The sequence below is a fragment of the Prinia subflava genome, chromosome 1 (assembly GCF_021018805.1).
Source record: "Prinia subflava isolate CZ2003 ecotype Zambia chromosome 1, Cam_Psub_1.2, whole genome shotgun sequence".
Lineage (NCBI taxonomy): Eukaryota > Metazoa > Chordata > Aves > Passeriformes > Cisticolidae > Prinia > Prinia subflava.
The window spans coordinates 141,667,541-141,688,444 of record NC_086247.1 but is presented as its reverse complement, the minus strand read 5'-3'; the positions used below and the strand labels follow the sequence as shown (position 1 = coordinate 141,688,444).

Here is a 20,904-nt window from a genome sequence, read left to right as displayed (position 1 = left end):
CTTTTAGTAAATTGACAACAATAAATAAAGCAAATATGGCCTAAAATGATAATAACAAATAATTATAAAGACCAGAGATGTTGTGTGTTCTTTCAAAACCTATACTTTAAGCTGTATGTCACGATGCCAGCTATTGACATAATGACCTAAAGAAAAAAATGGAATTCAGTCTTCCAAAGTCTGAATCCAGTCTAATCCAAATTGTGCAGGTCAGCCCCATATGTACATTACATAAAGCTACAAGGAACTAATGATGCTGAACTGACTAATAGTAGGTGTTGTTTATACCAGATTGCTTCGGTCTGAATCTGTAGAATTTTTGGCAGAAATATTGTCTACATTGTTTCTTGATCCACTAATTACATATATAGAATATCATGTGATATCAGAGGGAAGGATCCAAAAACCACTGAACTTTGAAGAAACAGAATAGTTCTTATATGAGGGTTTTATATAATGGAAAGCATGAACGTACTCCAATTATGGGAGGTTTCTGTAATCAGAATCGAAAAACTAGAGTCCAGTCTTGCTCTGAAATTCAAAGATTGTGCCAGGTTTTCTGTGAGGAGGTGGCAGTGTCAAGCACAGGGACAAGGAAACTCAGCTGAATGCTTTGAGGAAGGCAGGCTGGCTGCAGTATGATGTCAAAATGTCCCAAACCAACCAGTGCAGTCACAGCAAAAAGCTGACAGAAGGTTGAGTTGATTTTCACAAGGTGTGCTAATGAATACAGATGGGAAGCAATAATAGCAATAATGATAACTCTGAGTCCTCCTGTGGTCTGTTTAGGCTCTTCCTGCAGTCACAGAGTCCTTACACCCAGTGCAGTAAGAGAATTGGACATTTGATTTGCTATATGTGTTCAGGGACATTTCTATAACAGAAGGTCATCAGAGCTGGATTCACACTGCAGCCTCTGCACTACCCAATCAAAAAGTCGAGTGCTGGGTCATGAAGTGGCAGCCTGAACCTGGCTGCATAGATAGCTTTTTTATACAAAGCAAAGTAGTCTGCATGCCCAGTACAACTGGAGAGCTCAGCAGAAACCAGACTGGACTTAGGGCAAACAGGAGTTTTAACAAGTACCTCTCAAGTGCCATAAATGCTGGAGCAGACAGTCTGCTCTTGGATGACATAGCTGAGGCTTTCCTCCTGATAAGACAGCCTGCCCCATATCATTTCACTTTAGGACAAAGAGGTGCCCTTCTCTGTGTTAACCTCATGGTCAGAGCATTGCAAGACACAGTTCAGGCCACAGACTGAGAGTGGAATTACATACCCTGTTTACTTGAGGATTTCTTTAAAGCAATATATTGCCTAACTCAGGCTGTTGGTTGCTCTCCAACTCTCTCAGTTTTGTTCTTTCCTTACAGTACTGAATATGATTAAAAATTCTGTATGCAGAGAGAAAATGTGCATCTCTGTACTCTAGGGATTAGAACAGTCAAGTGCAAGTGGGATTCCATATGTCCAGTATTGCTGTATTTATTTAATTGGGAACTTATAATTTTAAGGTGGGGTTTTTTCATTAGTAAAGTTGTCATTTTCAAAATTAAATTACCTTTAATAGAATGTACCTGTCCTTTGAAACATATACCTAGTTAGTGCTCCTTCATGTACACATATGTACATCAGCAAACTCTCCTAATTTGACACAAACCTGTACCTTGCAAGAAGAGGTTCTGGGTTCAAACTAGAACAGCCATAAGCTCAGAAGTACATTGTGCCTACATAAAAGTTGTCCAGATTCTGAAATATGATCCAGACTTCACAGATGCATTCCACTGGCTGGTCTTTTAACACTGTGGACATTTTCCTCCAGACTTTATTTTCTCCTCACAACTTGCTTGGCTTTTAAGGTCTTCATTCTGAATTTAATCATGGAGCAAGGTAAAATGCCAGGACCAGTTCAAGCAATGATTTTCGTTGTATTAGTCCACCCACTCTGCTGTTCAATCTGGGCACTTTCCAAATTTATCCACAGAGAGAAGTGATGTTTGAGCTAAACTTGGAATACTGAGGAAAAACTGGGGGAAAAAAGTGCTTGAAAAGTAATGAGCACTAGAAAGAGTTTATTGGTATAGAAAACAAGTTCCACTCTGCTTCCATGGTATGAGACAGTAAAAAGATCAATTTCTTACATTTCTTTCCTATTTATGTATATATTGATATGTTTCATGTTTTATGCCATAGAGCTAAACTGTCAAAAAAATGCCATGAGAAAAGCATTAATTCAAGGGGAAAAACATAGATACTTTGCATTAATTTTTATGGAAGAAGAGTGTATCAGAAAAGGAAGTCTTACTTTGCAAAAACAAAGCACAACTAAGAAATAGGAGACTAAAATACATTGTGACCTTTTCTAGTTTTAAAAATAAGAGGGGAAGATCTGAATGTTATTCATTAGTCACAAATATGATTTTTCCCATTCTATATAGATTTTAAAACTTGACAGGGGAATAATTTATATCTTAGAAAAAAACTTTCTTTGTGGAAAAAGACTAGAATTTATCATTATGATAAATTCCGTGCAGTTTAAAAAGGCCTTTTGGATATTCCTTAACAACTTTTTAAGTTCCTAATTTCATTGAAAATGCCATAATTTTTTCTGCAGCTGTCATATTCCTAGCTGACTTCACATAGCATCGGTTATAATGTATCACTTTTGATATTGACTGGGTATCTTCAAGCTGTATTAAAATTCTGGTTATTTTAGTAGGTTTCAGACTGAACTTGCAGCATCGAAATTAAGGTATTCATCCTTTTATTGTGTGGTTGATTTTTTCATCCAGGGTGAAGTTCATTGCATGTTTTGTGGGCTATAGCACAAATCAACCACAACCAAGTGACAGTCTTTGGAAATGGAACAAGAGAAATTCATTACTGAACATTTACCATCTACTGAGAGAAACTTGTTAGGAAATTTCTCTGAAACAGTTTATTCAAGGTTGACATTACTAATCATAACAATATTCCTGAGGAATTGATGGTTATGTATTTAATTGTTTTCAGTTTTATTATCACTAGTCAGTTTTGTATTCCTAATGTCGTTTTAATCTGCTTTTTACTGGTAGATGAATGACTAATGAATAAAGCACTTTGAAAATCATCTTCTGCACATGCAGAGCTCATCAGAATTTCAACATTTCTTGTAGATGATGCACCGAAAATTGTCAGCAAAGTTAAAGGGACCAAATAGTCTTAATAATTTCCTTCAAATGTGAAAACAATACAACTTTTTCATAACAAATATAAATCCCGTAACTCTGTTTCACAATACTCGCAGACTTAGTCTACTGGCTCAGTGGTGGCTAGATCCAAAATAATTTCTGTCTCTAATTAGCAGTTGTACATTTAAGAGACTGTTACATCTTTTCATCTGGTAGATGTTAACATGCTAAAGCGCCAGGGGCTTTTGTGAGGTTTGAAGAGGATGAGCAGTAAAGGCAGAACATCATTAATCTCCTGGACTGCTTGCAGTTAAGTCTGCATTTTCTGGTAAACTTTGCTGGAGTATGGGAAATGATTTTGAAACTTGTATTCAACAAGAGAATGGGGTGGTTACTAGATGAGAAATTATAATATCAATCAGAGCCATTCCTCACAAGAAAGCAACTGAAATGTTTGACTTCCAAATAGTTTAGCCATGAAGTTAGTTGTTCAAAGAAAGAACTGAAGACTGGCAGTTAGGGGATTTCGTACTTTTATTTATACAGCTGGATTTATAGCCTGAGACACCCAAGTTTTAGGTTTCTTCTGAGTTAAGAAAAGCAGCATTGGGAAAAAATGGCTTCCACATCTCAGATAAATGTCCAGCTAATATGTGTTAGTACCTATTATTCCTGGCTAAAATGTGGTCTGGTATTAGAGCCAGTTAAAGCCATTTTCCACCAATTATTGAAATTCTGAGAATGTAACATCAAAATTGCTGTGTTCTCATAACATTTTCAAACTCAATAAATTTGTAAAATTCTAGACAAGCCTTTTAGACCTACTCTTACCCCAGAACAGTTGACTATGTCTAACAATGTCTTATTGTCTCCTTGAAGTTTAGCTATTGCAAATGTTTCAGCAGCAGAATTATGACTGGTGCACATGGATCTATGCCTCAATACTGTTATGCATATTTATGAGCTTAATGAATTATACCAAGTTCTATCTTTTCCTATTTTTAAGAAGTATCCTCAGTGAAACAAAAAAACCTCTCATTTAGCTCAAGGAGCTGACCTAAATTAATAATGGTCTCACTGCACAATCATGAACTTTCATTTCAGACTCTTTCTGTGGATCTTACAGCCACAAGAAAAACAGCAGCATTTATTGTCTGTTATATGACTGATCAGTAATGAGTCAGTTGATATGACTCTGTTTTTTTAGAGGAAACAGAAGTTCTGTTCCCTCGCTGTTTTTACTAAAGCATGGATTTATCAAACCAATTACATATATCGTTACTTTTGGAGTATCTAAAACTGTATTATAGAACGAAATGGATTATTCCTAACTGAGATAAATTTAACATATTAAATTAATTATCATTTACTAGCATAAACTATTCCAAGATTATGTATCATAATTTTAGAGGAATCTTAAAGGAAAAAAAAATGAAACCCATTAATTTCTTCATATGTTAAAAAGCTACATAACTGAGTAACTCTGGTGCTACCTCTTTCTTTTGGCTTTTATTCTGCATAGGTTCTACTGACAACTGAGAAATGTTGTAGCTTAAAGACATGTACTTATTCTATTTCCTTTAACAAAGAAAACACTAACCATGTTTACTACAAATCATGAAGTTAAACCAAACTGCATAACAATAATACACTTCTCTGCAAAGGATATGGAAGTAGGGCTCTTTGAAAGCTGGAAAAACATTGGCAATCAAAAGCTACACGAAAGTAATCTTATTTTTATTACATACAAGGAACGTTTTCCCAGGAGTGCTGATGCCTGCCAGAAAAGAAATAAGAAACTAGGATAAAAGAAAGAAGAAAAGATTACTTGAGTTAAAGTGTTCAGCTGGACTTTCCTTAGCTTCACATACCCAGGAGGAGTTGGGATTCTTTTGTGCTCAACTACAATTGATGGAAATGTCTGCAAAAAGACTTTGTCACAACCCAAACCACAGCTGCAGGATCTCCACTTCTGCTGCACCATTCTATATTCACATTTCTAAACCTGATTCTAAATCTTAAAGCCAGCACCTACTGCTTCTTAAAGAGCTACTTCCTGGTGCCAGTGCTTCAACCATTAGCCCTGAGCTAAGATCAGAGTGAGACCAAAAGAAAGAAAATAATAAACAAAAAAAGATTGTTCTTTAAAATAATAATAATTGTCAAACTCACAAAAACAAAAACAAAAATGAATTGAAGTGAGGGGTGAAAGGTTTATGAAAGGACTAAAAGCCTGTCTACCAGGAAGCCATGGAAATGGAATGTTTGAAGTTTCCATTCTGACTTTGGAAGAAGTCAGGGAGTTCTTAGAGAGGAAGAAAACCACTCTGAACAAAGCAAGACTTGCATTCAGTTTGTTAAACAAGAGAAGAAGGTATCCCCACATGAAGTATCTCTCTGCAGGGCTGCAGATGAGCTGATAACTAACCTTGGCTACAAGGCTGTTTCCCAGCTTTGGTGTGGGCTGTTCTCAGGGCTAACAGCAAGGGACTGTTTCAGCTTCTAGGGCTGAAAAAATGCTGCTGAGACACAGCAGTGGCTGATTCTCCTGCACAGATGCTGCCCATGCATCCTGCTCACAGGACCTGCTGCCTCAAGGCATGAATTCCTCGGGAAATTGCAGGGGTGGCTTATCCCTGGCACATCCCCACGAGGACTCACTCCATGCAGATGCCAGCCCTGCCCATCCTGCTCCCCTTTGACCATCACAGATCAGGAGCTGCAGCACAGAAAGATTTATCTTTAAGAATTATTCATCCCTTGGGGAAGAGGCTGATAGGATGGGTCCTTCAGGGAATTGCTGGGAAGGAAAGTGTTTAGTCAGGAAACACGAGGTACTGATTGGTACCTGGTGTTAAAATGCCTGCTGCAGGTTTGTGATCAAGTATGTGGGCAAAGCCTGGACAGGTCAGACACGGCCCTGGAATAGCCAGAGGGAGCAGGGTTGTGGTAGAACTGGAGACCAACCAGATTCCCAGCAGGGAATCCAACCAGAAAGGCCGGTGGGTGTCCAGACCCTGAACTGGTGTTAAACAGGCTGAACAGGTAACAACCTGCCCAGAGAGCCAGATTCTGCAGCTGGGTGAAATGAGGCATATCAGAATTTTTTTTTTTTTGCTTAACATTTCCTGTGGTTCTTCTTGTAAACCTCACAAAAGCTGCTATTTTCAGGAAAATTTGACCTTTTAGGTACTACAACAAGAATTTCCTTTTTTTTTCTTTTTCTGTGTAATTCAGTGTGCTTTTTCAGCTTACAAAAAACCATGAAATAATTGGCTCAAGTTCAGTTTGACCTTACAGTCAGTTTGGGGTCAGTTCTTATTTTTACCTATGCTAGTTTTCCCATGCTTAGTGTAAGGATAGCAGCAAATGATTGAAGTACTTTTCTAATTGCAACTTCATTTCCATGTAAAGTGAAAGACAGACTCTTACTTGGAGATTACCAGACAAGCAGTTAAAGGAAAGATAGATGGTTTCTGTGGTTCCTTAAGGCTTTGCTAAATAAGATTGATTTTAGCCCTTAATTTCTTTTGTTAAAAAATGCTAGTAGATTTTTTTAAAACTTAAAAAAGGCCATATTCCCTTCACAATCAAAAAGTAAAGATTGATGTTTCTTCACCAGGTGAATATAATATGCAAATTTTAAAAAGCCCCAAAACAACCACAGCCCAAAACAAAACCAGACATGAGATCTCTCCTTATTTTATGTAATATACTGAAAAAAGACTTAAAATATTTCTGCTTCTGTTAGAAACTTTATTTAAAACAATTGATATTGCAGGAGGATTTGGTGCTTTTTTTGTCTTTTGTTGTTGTTGTTGTTGTTTGTTTGTGTTTTTTGTTGTTTTGGTTGGTTGGCTTTTGTTTTGGTTCAGATGTCTTTAGTGTATTTGTATTGTCAGCCAGGATATGAATGTTAGTGTTTACAGAATATGTTGATTTCTATATAAAAGACTTCTAACCAGAACATATTAGGAGCTCACCAACAGTATAGAGACATATCTGTTTAGAAAAGGACATTAAGCTTTATTTCTCCATTTGCTTTGTAGATTTTAATGGGAAGACACTTGACTACTCAAGAATTCTAGAAAGGTGTTCAGAGCATGTGTGCTTTCTTGAAAGGCAGCCAAAACATCATCAACACATCTCAGGCACAGTCTCTGTCAGCTTCGACAACAGACACAAGATCCTGTCCAGAGGATAATATAAAGATATTAGTAAATAGCGGACTCAAATCTGTTTACAAGGTTTTAATGACAGAAGGCAGCAAATGAAGAGAGCGAGACCTTGTTGGAATGATGTGAAATCACAGACAAGTTCTGGTTCATGCTCAGGCTCCATTACAATCCACAAAGGGCCAATTTGCTATGCCCTGTATCCAGTTGGGCACAGCAGCACTTTCAAGATCTTCCCTTTGGTGCAGGAACTGGAAAGGCAAACCCTGGAATCACACACGTGGACCTTCATGGAAGGAGAGGAGAGGAGAGAAAGTGGTCAAGGAGTGACTCATTTGATTAAATAAGATCATAGAGGTGGGGAAGGAAGAGGCAAGGGAAGAAAAACATCTCTTCTTCTATTTAGCTCAAGGACCTGCATGGTTTTAAGTACAGTTTATATACAGTGAATAATAAAATAAGATTGAGCATAGGGAGAGCTGAAGCCTCATGCCGAAGAAAAATGATACATTTTGAAATTCTGCACCAATCCATATAAATCAGAATGAAAGCCAGAGGAAATCTGTGGGTTTTTCCTACCTGAGGTTCACCAGAGTGCAGAGACACCAGAGCAAAAAGCAGTGATCCCTGGATATGAAACTGCAGGCATGTTTCCATTGCTCTCTTGTGTCTCAAGAATCATGTCAGATCTTCACATTGTGCAGCACCCAATCAACAACTAAAATCTTTGTCTTCACCTACCTCTACCCTCCTTCTGCCACAGAGAAAATATTGATGGTCTTTCATTTTCTGAGTAATTTTTGCCAGGCGTAAACTTCCTGGCAAACAAATCCATTAAAAGGAATCTTTTAAAAACAACAGGCTTATTGGCATCTAAGTGGACCATCAGATGACCCTTTACAAAGCATGGGATAGACAGAGTAAAACACCAAATGCATTTTCTGGTCATTCAATTTCCGTGCATGTTCTGGAAAAAAGAAAGAATTGTTCTTCAAAAAAAATAGCATTACTGGTCTTTCTGGGAACATAAATTTTGCTAGAACATTGTTTTCCACATAGAGGTAATCAAATAAAAGCATTCTTTACATTTTGAGAGCAAAAAGGCATTTAAATCAGGTAAAGATCTGAGAGAATGTCATTCAGAACAGCTAATTTTTTTTAAGTTTTAGTCAACTGTCTCTAATTAATTATGAATAATAGGAGAGCAAATGAATAAATGAAAAAATTGCTAATTTTACAGCCAATGTTTTAACTCTAGTAATGGCAGCTCTAGCTTCCTTCATTATAACAAAAATTGACTCAGCTATATAAAGTCATCCATTGCTGTTACAGTGTTTTCAGCTGTGCAACAGGCATGTCATCTCAGAGGGGTTAAGTTAGTGTATTTATAGGAAAGAATTTTCTTTAATGGCCTCTGTGCTAATAAAGAATTATCGGATTTGAACTCTGCTCCGCCGCACCCACTCCCTTCTTTTACTAATACATTCCTTCCTCCTTTGACAATTCTGGTAATCTTGCCAAAGAAATAAAAGATATGAAAAGAAAAGCGCGGTTTCTTAGGATCTGGATGGTTTGCAGAAGTGAAGATTTCCGTTCTGACAAAGAATGTATAAGTCTTTAGGGAATCTGGTTCTCAGAATTTTCTGTATTCAAGGGATAACTTGAAGCTGTCTATCCTGCAGTGCAAGAAAAACATTTGGAACACAAAATCTTTGTATCTAGCTTAAAAATAAAGAGATCTAATGTATTATTTTAATCTTCCTTGTTTCATTCATTCAGAGCTCTTTTCCTATTATCATCCCATGATAGAAAATGATCCCTTGTTCCCTACAAGGCTTTAATTTGGCAAACTAGTCCACTATGAACCTTCCCCTACAAACCTTCATTTACAGCTGTGCAGTATCCTCCATTCCAGTAAACAGAGAAACTCTAGTGGACTGGTCTGAAAATACCCTTTCACTTTTCCTGGAAAGCCTCTGAGACAGTTTTTAGCATAGGAAATGAATGAATGGCAATAAAAAATAACATAAATTCACACTCTGTCACCTTTTAAAAGTGAGAAGACACCACTTAATTACACCTTTCATGATCAGTGATAAATTCCTACCAGCAGTGCTATAGATAAACCTGGCACAGTGGAAAAGACTTTACAAGGCATTTACAAGATAACTCTGATTTTTATCCTATTTGAAACTGGCCACATTGTGTTTCTCCTCACTGCAGCTCGTCAACCCAAGGCCCAAGGAAGAAATCTAACATTTGTGTTGTGGAAAGTCCTCTTCAAAATTATACTGATGACTGCCATGGGGTTCCTCATGACAGTTGCTGAATGTTAACAGTGAAATAACCTCACATTTCCAGACTATAAAATACAATGGGAACCTTTGACCTTGCAAGTGTTAGGAAACAGCAGCATCTTTCAGCACCACTAGTTTCACATCAGACAGCCCTAAGGTAATACTGCTGATCTCCTGCCAAAGAAATGAGCAAAACTGACTGAAAAATAGAGTAATTACACTGAGAATTGTCTCATAATCATCTCAGACCTTGATAATGCTATACTGAAACCTCTACAAGGGCACTGCACCCCTAGATGTGTTAAGAGAATTTACCTTTATGAATGTCAAGACAAATGAAGAAAGTTCCGGGTGCCTCAGCTGCTGTTGAAGCCACCATGTATTGTAGGTTGTCTGGCAATCACGTCAAGAGTAAAAACTGAGCACAAATTCCAGGAGAAAGCAGGTACCAGATGCTACCATCTGCCTCTAAATCTTAGTGTTTAATAGCAAACAGCACTTGTCAACAGAGGAAGACAATAGACAAGGCACCTAGTAACCCACCATGGTCTTCAATATGGTCTTCAGGCAGCTATTCTAAAGAGAGTTGCCTTAAGGAAATGTTCCAGGCTTTGGTATTTTAATTCTAGAAACCGAAGTGGTGAATTTTTAATAGAAATCACATATTCTGACCCTAAATATTTCCCATTAGCCCAAAGAGGTCGGTTTGCTGATAGCGTCTACCTCCATATAGTTATAGTCAAAAAGTTACCCAAGTTAATAGTAATTTTAAAGAAATTTCATTACATGCATCTTTATAAATCAACAAAAATATTATAAATGATGTTGAAAACCAAACTCAAGTCTGGTCATGCTGAGAGTTAGGTCATATACATATAAATATAGTAAAATATAACATTGATGCATCACAATTATAAGCACCGTGAAAAGCCATTTATTTAGTGGAATGACTTTTCATTAGTAAGATCCAAGTAGTTGAGATGTTGGGTTCCCCCAAAAAAATTTCTTGCAGAGATTTGAAAAGGAATGCATATTTGAAAGAGAACTTTATTTGGAGAAACCAAATCTTCTGTAAGGGATTTGGAAACTAAAAGTGAGTCTTTGCCTCGAGTGGTTTGGTAACGTCAGAATTATGGTTTGGCTGCAAGAAAGCTTTATATCTAGAATGGAAAAATCACCAAACTTCTCAAGAGTAAACTTAATCAAGAGCTTTATGAAATGGTACTTTCATTACCTTTCAGAATCTCTCAGCCCCACTTTGCAACATAGATAGGACTGAAATTGCACAGTTCAGTGAACTAGTGAAGCTCTTTATTCAGCTGAAAATAGAAGTGTTTGTTTTAATTTTGGCAAACATCAGAATACACTTGCAGATACTGTACTAGGGGTTTTAAACCTATCTGATCCAGTGGTCTCTGAAGTCAGAGGAAATTGTGTTATTCCACCTTCTAAACTTCAGACTTGCTGAGCAGTGTGTCAAACGTAAATATAGGTGGAAAGCAAAAAAACCCCAAAAATTTCAAGAAGTGATTAGAACAATATAAACTTCTATATCTTTCAAATAACATGTTCAATTTGCTTCAAATTCATAATAAAGACTGCCTTGTTGCAGAATAAGGTATGTAAAAATTCTGAATTTGTTGTATGGAGTAAGAGGAAAATGTAAATCTGTAAAATGGGTTATTTACTTATATTTATGGAGAAGCTACATTTAAATAACTGCTTTTTGAAAAATTGTCTGTGTTAATAGCTCATTGACATGCTAAAAATATCTTCAGTATTTAGTAAAATAGCACACTATGGACTATTTGTTTTCTTTTAATTTTCTTTCTAATGCACATTAAAAGTAGTCTTGCATTTAAATATTCTCGTTTTAACTGCAGACTTGATCAGCACAATGAAAGTCTTAAACCCTCGTTTTTTTCAATAACATAATATATTGTTGACACACTAAAAATACACTCTGTCCAAGAATGCAATGATCCCAACATACTTTCAACATAAACTTCACATTTTAGATCATTGCAATCGAATTTCATGTTATGGGGCATTAACTCTGTCATTTCATTATTTTTCTAAATACCCTGTACTAGTGTCCAGATGGAAGGACATCGGCCTGTTGGAGAGAGTCAAAGGAGGACATCAAAACAGGGATGGACTGCCTTACCTGTGAGGAAATCCTGAGAGAATTGGGTTTGTTCAGCTTGGAAAAGAGGCACCTTAGGGATACTCTGATTGTACTGTTCCAGTGTCTGATGGGAGCTCCATCCAGCCCGGCTTTGAACATTTCCAGGGATGTAGTATCCATCACTTTTCTGGGAAACCCATTCCAGTGCCTCACCATCCTCACAGAAAATAATTTCTTCCTTATATCTAATCCAGCCTTATCCTGTTTCAGTGTAAAATTGTCCTGTCACTACAATCCCTTGTAAAATGTCCCTCTACACCTTTCTTGTAGGGTCCCTTACTGGAAGGCTGAAGGTATTCCTGGACCTTTCTCTTCTCCAGGTTGAAGAACCCAAATTTTCTCAGCCTTTCCTGAGAAGTGCTCAATCCTTCTAATCTTCATTGTGGCCTCCTCTGGACTCACTCCAACAGCTCCATGTCTTTCCTGTGCTGAGGCCCCCAGAGCTGATGCAGCCCTGCAGGCGGGGTCTCATGAGAGCAGAATCCTCTCTTGTCCTGCTGCCCAAGGTGCTTTTGATGCAGCTGTTTGGCTTTGGGGCCTCAAGCACACGTTGCTGGATCATGTCCAGCCTCTCATTCACCAGCACCCCCAAGTCATGCTCAGCAGGGCTGCTCTTGATCCCTTCATCCCCCAGACTGTTCCAGGTGTTGCCCTGACCCAGGTGCAGGTGCAGCACTTTGCACTTCTCCTCTTAAATCTCATGAGGTTCCCATTTTCTCTTCCAGTTTGGCAGAATACAAAATGAGGAGATGGTTGAATCATTAGAGAAGACTCTGGAAGCAACCACCTCATACTTCAGTGAGGGCTCTGTCACCCAACTCAAGGGTGCTCCTGGACTGGGAGCATTAGCTCCCTGTGTCTCTGAATACCCAATTATGAAAGGTCTTTTTTTCATCTTGTGTATCAGAACTAGTTGGGAAAAAAGAAAAGAAACTTCAGAAAATTGTTTCTCAGATCAAACCCCAGAATTTTACAGTCAAGTATTGAAACTTTTTCTCTATTTTTAGATATATTGTAATATTGTCATTACTGAAAGCTTCACGGCTGGAAAAAAAAATAACGAAGTAGAAAGGGCAACCAGCACATGCAAGGTTCCCAGTGGGATCTCCCCTCCTCAGTTCTGGCAAAAACATGCCAAACCTGAAATACTTTATACAGTAGGTTTTAGATTTCTTCAATCTATTTTTTTCTATATATTTTTGGTTAAAGCCTCTAGAGCTCCAAATCAGAACATCAGACTGGAAATTGTCATCAGTCCTTGAAGAGTTTTAGAGGGAATAAGAAGTTCTCAGCTATTGAAAATTTCCATGGGGCTATTGCATTAAATCAAGAAATCAATAGTATATATCTGCAGGTGTATTAATTGTGCACAGCTACATGATAAAATTATTTCCTAGTGAAAACTTATGCTGACATCACCATGGGTACTCTTCACAAAGCTCTGTGCTAACACATGGTTCCTATCAGGTTGGCTTTTACATTTCTTACAGAATAAAAACCGACCCTTTAGTGCAGAAGCAAGTCCTTGTGTGTGATGTGGATTCCTCAAAGACTTTTCCCATGTTATTCACTTAGATCACAAGACCATCCTTCTCTATTAAAGGCGAATTACTAAACATGTCTTTGTTGAGTCCACACATTGTAATACAAATAGTAAATTGAAAAACAAATGTAATGACATTTGTAATTTGAAATTTGAAATTTGAAATTTGAATGACAAAATGTAATGACAAAGAAGCAACTTTCAATATGTCTGGCACTGAACACATATTTTCCTTTCTATTATTTATTATTTTATTATTTTTCAAACTCAGAAAGAAATGCCATTTTAAGGTGTTTTAAGAATTTGAGTATTTGTTATGAATTTTAAACAAACGGAGAACCAGAGCTTCTTTAATTAAGATCATTACAGATGCTATTAAGATCTAAATAATGATATAGTGTATTTAAAAGTCAACAAAAGAGACTGGGGAAAAAACCTACCTCTTAGAACACTGGAATAAAGCAAGCATATAAACTCACGTTTAGAGTGTGCCAATATGTTCATGGAATACTGGACTGCTTTACATTGGGAATTACCCTCAGATGAAACCAACTGTAGTTCTGCAATGGCAGTGAAATCACGGATGGTAATCACCAGTGGGAATTCTTTTCCTGCTGGCTGGAACCCCAGAGCTCCACAGAAGAATGAAACAAGCAAGTCCAGCATTTAGAATTACACTGGAATAGGGATCTATTTGAAAGCTGTCTGGAGTCTGACCTGCTAATTAACTCCTATTTTAAGAATTTAAAAGGAAGATGGGACTTCTGTGGGTGTGATGTCTGCTACTCCATAATATTCATGTTAAAGCAGCAAAAAAGAAATGCCGTAGTAGAGAAAGGCAGAATATGCTGCTTACTGATTCTCTTCTGCCTTCACCACAAAAATGAAACTTATCTGAGTGAAACAGCTTATGAAAAAATCCCCTACACCCAGTTGATTTTATATATAGCTCTTACTTGAGATCTCGTCAAAGAGAAGAAAAGCCTATTTGATATTCAGCTACCTCTTCAAAATATGTTTTCGCATCAGTAAAGCACAAAACATTTGGAGATGGTCACATTTCACTTCTTAATGGACCTGATCTGGCATAACACTTGGGACCATTCCAGAATAAATTATTGTGGGCAATTTTTTCAGACATAATTCTTGAGCCCTTCAACAGATTACTAAAATAAAATAACAACAAAAAGAAGCACCCAATAAAAAATATCCACCTATTTTTATATTAATTGAAGACATTTTGATTTTCTCAAGTAGTTCATGAAATCCATTAATTTTAAAATCCTATTATGGTTCATTCTGATATTAATTCTGCTAATTCATTTTTTTTCTTTAAGACCTTAATCCTGTTTCAGTGGACAGAGATCTCACCTATATAATAGATTAATTTGGAATATATTCTTGAATTCTGGAGAATATTTATTTAATTAACTAAGATTAGACATGTAAATGAGTTGAAACCCATAAAACAATTCTTATTGGAATCCAGTGTAGCAAAGTTGAGATTTTTTTTATGCTACATTAATTATACAAGTGTAACCATCTTCAGCTGAATTAACTGAGTATGAGTGATGATATACTTTTCACACATAGAAAGACTTAGACATTTACTGCAATTTATCATAATACCCCTCTAACACTAAGATCTGAATATTTAGAGTAGTAATGTGTCACTGCATGATTGCCAAGATAATTTGTGCTGTGCATAGCACCCAAGAACTGCAAATCCTAATTCACTTATTTTCTATTTGTCCTTGTCTCCTGAAGAATCATTTGGTTCCTAAATCCTCCCTGTGACTTTCAAAAGTAGTCTTAAACCTAGACAAATTTATGGTTATTTTATGCCAAATGAGTTCCTAACATGCATGGCTGCTGGAATTACAGAAACTGAGAAAATGATCCACTCTGTATATTGTCAGAACCTAATATTCATGGGGAACTGAACATGTTCAAATCCTCAAAGAGCAAATTCTAAAATGAAAACATTTGCTCTGCAAATAGCAGCATTTTGGAGGGTACAGAAAGGACATTTTGGTTTGTAACTTGAGTACTTTTTGGATGGTTCATATTAACAGCCTCATTGAAAAGATGAAAGGGTACCACCAGTGTAAACAAAACCTGTGTGAAACAAACAACCAATTCATATTTAGGGAGCTCTAAGTCATCAAATGGGCAACGGAGCATGCTGTGAGAATTATAAGATTTGCATACTTTTCTGAGAACTTCAGAATTAACCCACAATGGCTCTCCTGATCACAACACTGTAGTAGCAACACTGGATATGTTATCGTTTTATGGCAAAGGAGACTTCAAAACCTGTTGTTAGTTGTGTAATATTAATTAATCTGACAGGCAGCCCTTTGCAAGCCGGATCTAAAAGACTTTAGAGGGAGCTGATATCCACTGGTGGAGAGGACAAGTCACCAGCTTAGAAGGGCTGTATCCACTGCTTTCTGAGATTGTAGTGCTTGTTTCCAGTGTAAGTTTGTGCTTATGTGTCTGTATGTGTATATTTACATACATATTCACTATAAATTTAAGTGTGTACTTATGCTTGCTAATGTTTTTGTTGCAAGAGTTTAAAAGGAGAAAAGACAAGCTATAAAATACCTTCATTGTGACACAAAATTGATTAAATACATTAAAATAACAGCAAAAATATACATCAAGGGCAATTTAATGTAACATTTCTTGCTCTTTTGGGGAATTTCATTCTTTCTGAGCAAGATTAAATACTGTGAACTGTGGAACAATATTCTCAATAACGATAAAAGCATAAAAGTACAAAGACTGACTGATATGATGAATGATGTCTGACTGAAAAAGTCAGGGATCCTGTGAAAAATTATGCAACTGAAACTGATGGCAGGGTTAAAAAAGACTGGCTGAGTGATGAGCACCATGTAAAGGGACTCAAGTTTCCAAGCTTGAGCCACTTTTGAAGAACACAAATGATGAATGCTCATAGGAGTTAAGGTAAGGAATAAAAATTGTAGGAGCAATTCCAAATTTTTCACATCATAATTTTGTTTATTTCTTGGCTTTGTCCTTCTAAGACTTTCTCATTAATGACTGATTTTCTTTCTTTCTTTCCTTCTTTCTTGTTTTTGACCTTTAAGCCCAAGTTAGAATGTAGAGAATTTGAGAAATGTTTAAATAAAAGGGCCTTTTGTCAGGCCAAGTGTATAACATAATGCAGTTTTTTTAATCATAAGTTCAGTCCTAGATCAAAACTGAAATTTTATTTTCTTAATTTCTGTTGTAAGATGTTAAAATCATGGAGTTTTGGAGCAATTTAGTTTGGGAAGGACATTGGCTGACCATCTGATCAAACCATTTCCCAAGACAAAACCTTGATCTTCAAAAATTAGATCAGGTTTTTTCCAGCTCTTGTGTTGTCCAGATTTTATCATCTCTATGAATAGAGATGCCAAAACCTCTATGGACAACCCTTTTGACCGAGGTCTTGGTGAAATAAAAATCTAAATATCCAGTAAGAACTTCCATTGCTCCATTGCTTTTCTTTTGTCTTATTTTTAAGTGTTTCTGAGGCGAGCCTAAGAGACTTCTCTTCAGGTGAGAATTCTCCTAGCCTCTTCTCAATGTTCCAAATCCTTAATGACCATCACAGACACTCTCTGAACTTATTCCAGTTTGTCCATGTCTCTCTCAAGCTGGGGAAGGATCAATCCCTTGTAACTGTCCAGTGTGGCCCAGGATGCTGTTTGCTTTCTCTTCTGCAAGGGAGTTTTTCTGGCTGATATTCTACTTTGTGTCCACAAGGAGCTCTAGGTCCTTTTATTCACAGGAATGTGAAGGCTTACCTGATAGTCTTTCACAATATTTGAAGAAAGGAGGTAAGTTTATACATGTCAGATACAACAGCAGAAGTGATAATCTAGGGATATCAAAAACATCCCATTGTGTAATGAGGAAGCTCTAAAAAATGTTTCAGTTTGCACTTAGCCTGCTAAATTTTTATTTCTACCTCGTTGAGGGAAAAACTGTGTGGCTCTTTTATTCCTATTTACAGTTGTCCAAAATTAATTTCAAATACATAATTGTGCATTTTCAAGTTTTAATTTCTTTTCCCTGTGGGGCAATGCAACACCAAATATTATAGAATGAATTACGACATTTTTATAATGTAGAAACATCACAGAGGTTCACAGCACATGAGAAATACTTCACATTTCCGTACTCCTTAAATATTGAGGTATGCACTGTATTTTTAACTTTATGTTTAGCAATATAGAAGTAAGGAAAATATCTGCACTTCCAGGGGAATTAAAGGAAGTGGTTCACACCAACTTAAACTGCTAATAAAAGGCCAGTATTCCTCCCCCTCTTCCCCCTGAATGATTATCAAAATCACAAGCACAGAGGGAACACTGTAGCTGTCAGAGGCTTCATGCATAAGAAACAGATGTAGATAACTTTCATATACTAAAGATATAGCATATAATTCTAAAATGTTACAGAACAACCACATTGAAAAGCTATATTACAATAATATTCCACTGGGGAATGGTTTTATAATTCCCCATAAAGCTTTCAAGTCCCTTGTTGTTATTTTCAAATTATGCTATCTCTGTCAGTAATATGCTAAGACATTAAAGAAAAATCCAATAAATGTTTCATAAAACTATGCAAATTAACAACTAGACTTAATCTTCCAGGATCTATGAAATTTTATATAGTAGCTGTAGTTACAATTAAGTTTAATGTCAGAGGCCAGCTCTGCAGAACTGCAAGTGAAAGTTTCATTGGCTGTATTGCAAACCTAACACTTAGACTGGTTACAGATGGAATGATAGCATCATAAGGTATGAAAAAGTAATCAGGCTATACCAGCCTCACATTGCTAACAAAGTTCTAGGGAGAGAAGCTAATGGCACAGAGGTCTTGACCATCTCCTCTGCTGACAAAAATGCCAACAGCGTATTTCTGAAGCATGCACTGATGAAAACTGTTTCACCTACTTAATAATAAAAGAACAGAACAATACATGGAGAATAGATATGAATAACACATCCTTTGGTCCATGCATTTGGTCTCACCTTCCAAAATGAAGTCTTCTTTTTCCTGCTTGCTGTAATTACAAGATTATAACTGTGATCTCAATCTCACAGGTGTGTCTTTCATGAGCTCTCCTGAAATACACTGGTCTTTTGTGCATAGATTTGGCTCGTTATCCAGAACTCTGTGTTCTCTGTTGCAGAAACACAAAGTACTGCAGATATTTTTGCACTCTGGGTCTTTACCTTCCTTGCAGACCAATGGACAAACACACATTCTCCACATGTGCATAAAAATATAGGTCCTTTCAGAGAACTAGCAATTGACATTAAAAAGCAACTAGAGCACACTCTCAGAAAGACAAGCAATACAGGCTACGTGGAAAGCTTTACTCAGAGGCCAGAAAATTTCACTGGATTCAACAATAATTTTGCTAACAATGAGATCTGAAGATCTGGACCAAAATAAATCTAAATTTATACCCTGATAAACCTTGCTTTTACATATTGTTTTTTGTTGATGAGTTGTTAGAATATTTAATAATGTCAGTCAATTTTCACAGTCATACTGACAGCATGATGTGTCATTTTAAAATCTCATTATAGAATAATCTGAACTGGAAGGGATCATTGAGTCTGGCTTGGTACAAGACTTCTCCAAAAATCCCACTGTATGCCCAAAAGCACGGGGAACATCTCCAACACTGTTCCAACATGTTCTGTCTTTTTATTGTCTGCACATGTTCTCACACCAAGCCCAGAATTCCCTCATCAGTCTGAGCAGGAAAAAGAAAGTAAATAAATACATGTCTGTGTGCATGATAATGACCCAGTACAAGACACAATGACACAAAGAAAATGTGAAATGTGGCTATTGCCCATATCTATTCCTTTAATCAACCAAAGGGAAAACCTATATTAAGTCATGAAATCACTGTCTTATATGATGCTGATAGATGAACAGTGTTTATCAGCAGTCACATGAAACTCTTTGTACAAATTCCCTGGAATCAATTTTCAGAGTCTTTTAGACATCAGTAATGCCAAGATTTCTTTGTCTGAGTGTTGCAAACTAGAATCCATAATCAGTCATTAAGACCCTAAATTCTGATGTATATGATCATGTTATCTGATATTATAATAATTCTTACAAAGAGGGATTCCTAAGTGGGAGAAAGTATTTGCTGCACTTCACTCACTACTTTTTATGAAGTGTTTTTTAAAAAAGGTTACATGTATTACATGTATTCATGCTACTGGTATCCAATGGAAAAGTTTCAAATAGCTAAGCATAGAAATCATGAAGCTAAAACATGCCCATAGGTCGTTACGCACACAGACCAATGCTTAAATCTTTAAACAAAGGTCTATTAAAACAACAACAAAAAAAGGGTAACAAGTCTGAACTGTTTCACACTGATGATCACACGATTACACAAGACAAAACAGCCATCAAAGATCCACTCTAAATGTCCATATAATTTGCCTATACAACATCTACAACATCACTAGAAGACTCTTTTATTGTTGTTTTTAAACAAAATGAAAACAGACTAATTTCTGAGCCTGGAATTCATGTTCTAAACTTTCAAAGGTTTACATTCTAGATTGTAAGTTTTAACTGCCTACTAATAGCAGTTACAAAGCACTCCCATGTTATAAGATGGTCACTGTTATAACTTACATTTATGTACCTTAACTGAATCCTAAAAGACACAAAATTTTTCCCCATTGAATAATTTTCTCATTTTCTTGACTGCCCATGGATTTCTCAGATAGGCAATTCATGTTGCTGATCACAAGTGACATTAATACTCTAGCTGTCATGTAATGCATTTAAACTTGCCTTTTACTGTACAATGCAAATGTGTTTTCTCTGAGCATTCTGAGTGCAACTTAACAGCCAGGCAGGAAATGGGATAATTGGTTAAAGAGATTCACAGTGCACTATTAGTATTTTTATTACTGCTGTAATTTTATTGTGTATTTGACTTATGAGGGAAAGAAAAATGAAAAGGCATTCTGTATCTTTCCAGTTCCACTAAAATGCTTTGCAACAAGGAATTAAAGTGCTGACTAAGATGCTATAATGAACCTTAGGAATAATCATGAATATTTTTTGCGATTTTGCATTTCTATCAGTCTCAGCAAGAGAAGAAATATTACAAGAGTGTGTTTTCTCCCAGCACTTAGAGCTGTATTAGGAGTTGAAACCATTATAAATGTTCTCATTAAAGTCTTATTTGGATAAGGAAAAAGAAAAATCTTATAGAACTAAGAAAGAATACTAACCAAAGAAACTTAACTTTGAATATAGAAAGTTTCAGTGGCAAGTTGCCTAGTTGAAACTTTAAGTTTATATTCTCCTTCACAATTTTTATAGCATCTTTCTGTAGTTTCCTTTACTGTGGCATTCTGTGTGGCATATTGTATGTTCTAAGAGATAACTGTTAGTCAGATCCAGGTTTTTTTACGCAGACATAATGCCTACAGAAAACAATGGGCTCTGCCAG

The 20,904-nt window shown here is 36.5% G+C and overlaps 1 long non-coding RNA gene across 1 annotated transcript; it reads right to left on the bottom strand.

Annotated features, from left to right (window-relative positions):
• Positions 1-7,171: 7,171 nt before the first annotated feature.
• LOC134563229 (uncharacterized) lies at positions 7,172-18,548 on the bottom strand. Its single transcript, XR_010083343.1, has 3 exons — positions 18,434-18,548; positions 7,457-7,631; positions 7,172-7,359 (listed from the first exon to the last, which is right to left on the bottom strand). It is a non-coding gene; the product is annotated as an uncharacterized LOC134563229 (long non-coding RNA).
• Positions 18,549-20,904: the final 2,356 nt, after the last annotated feature.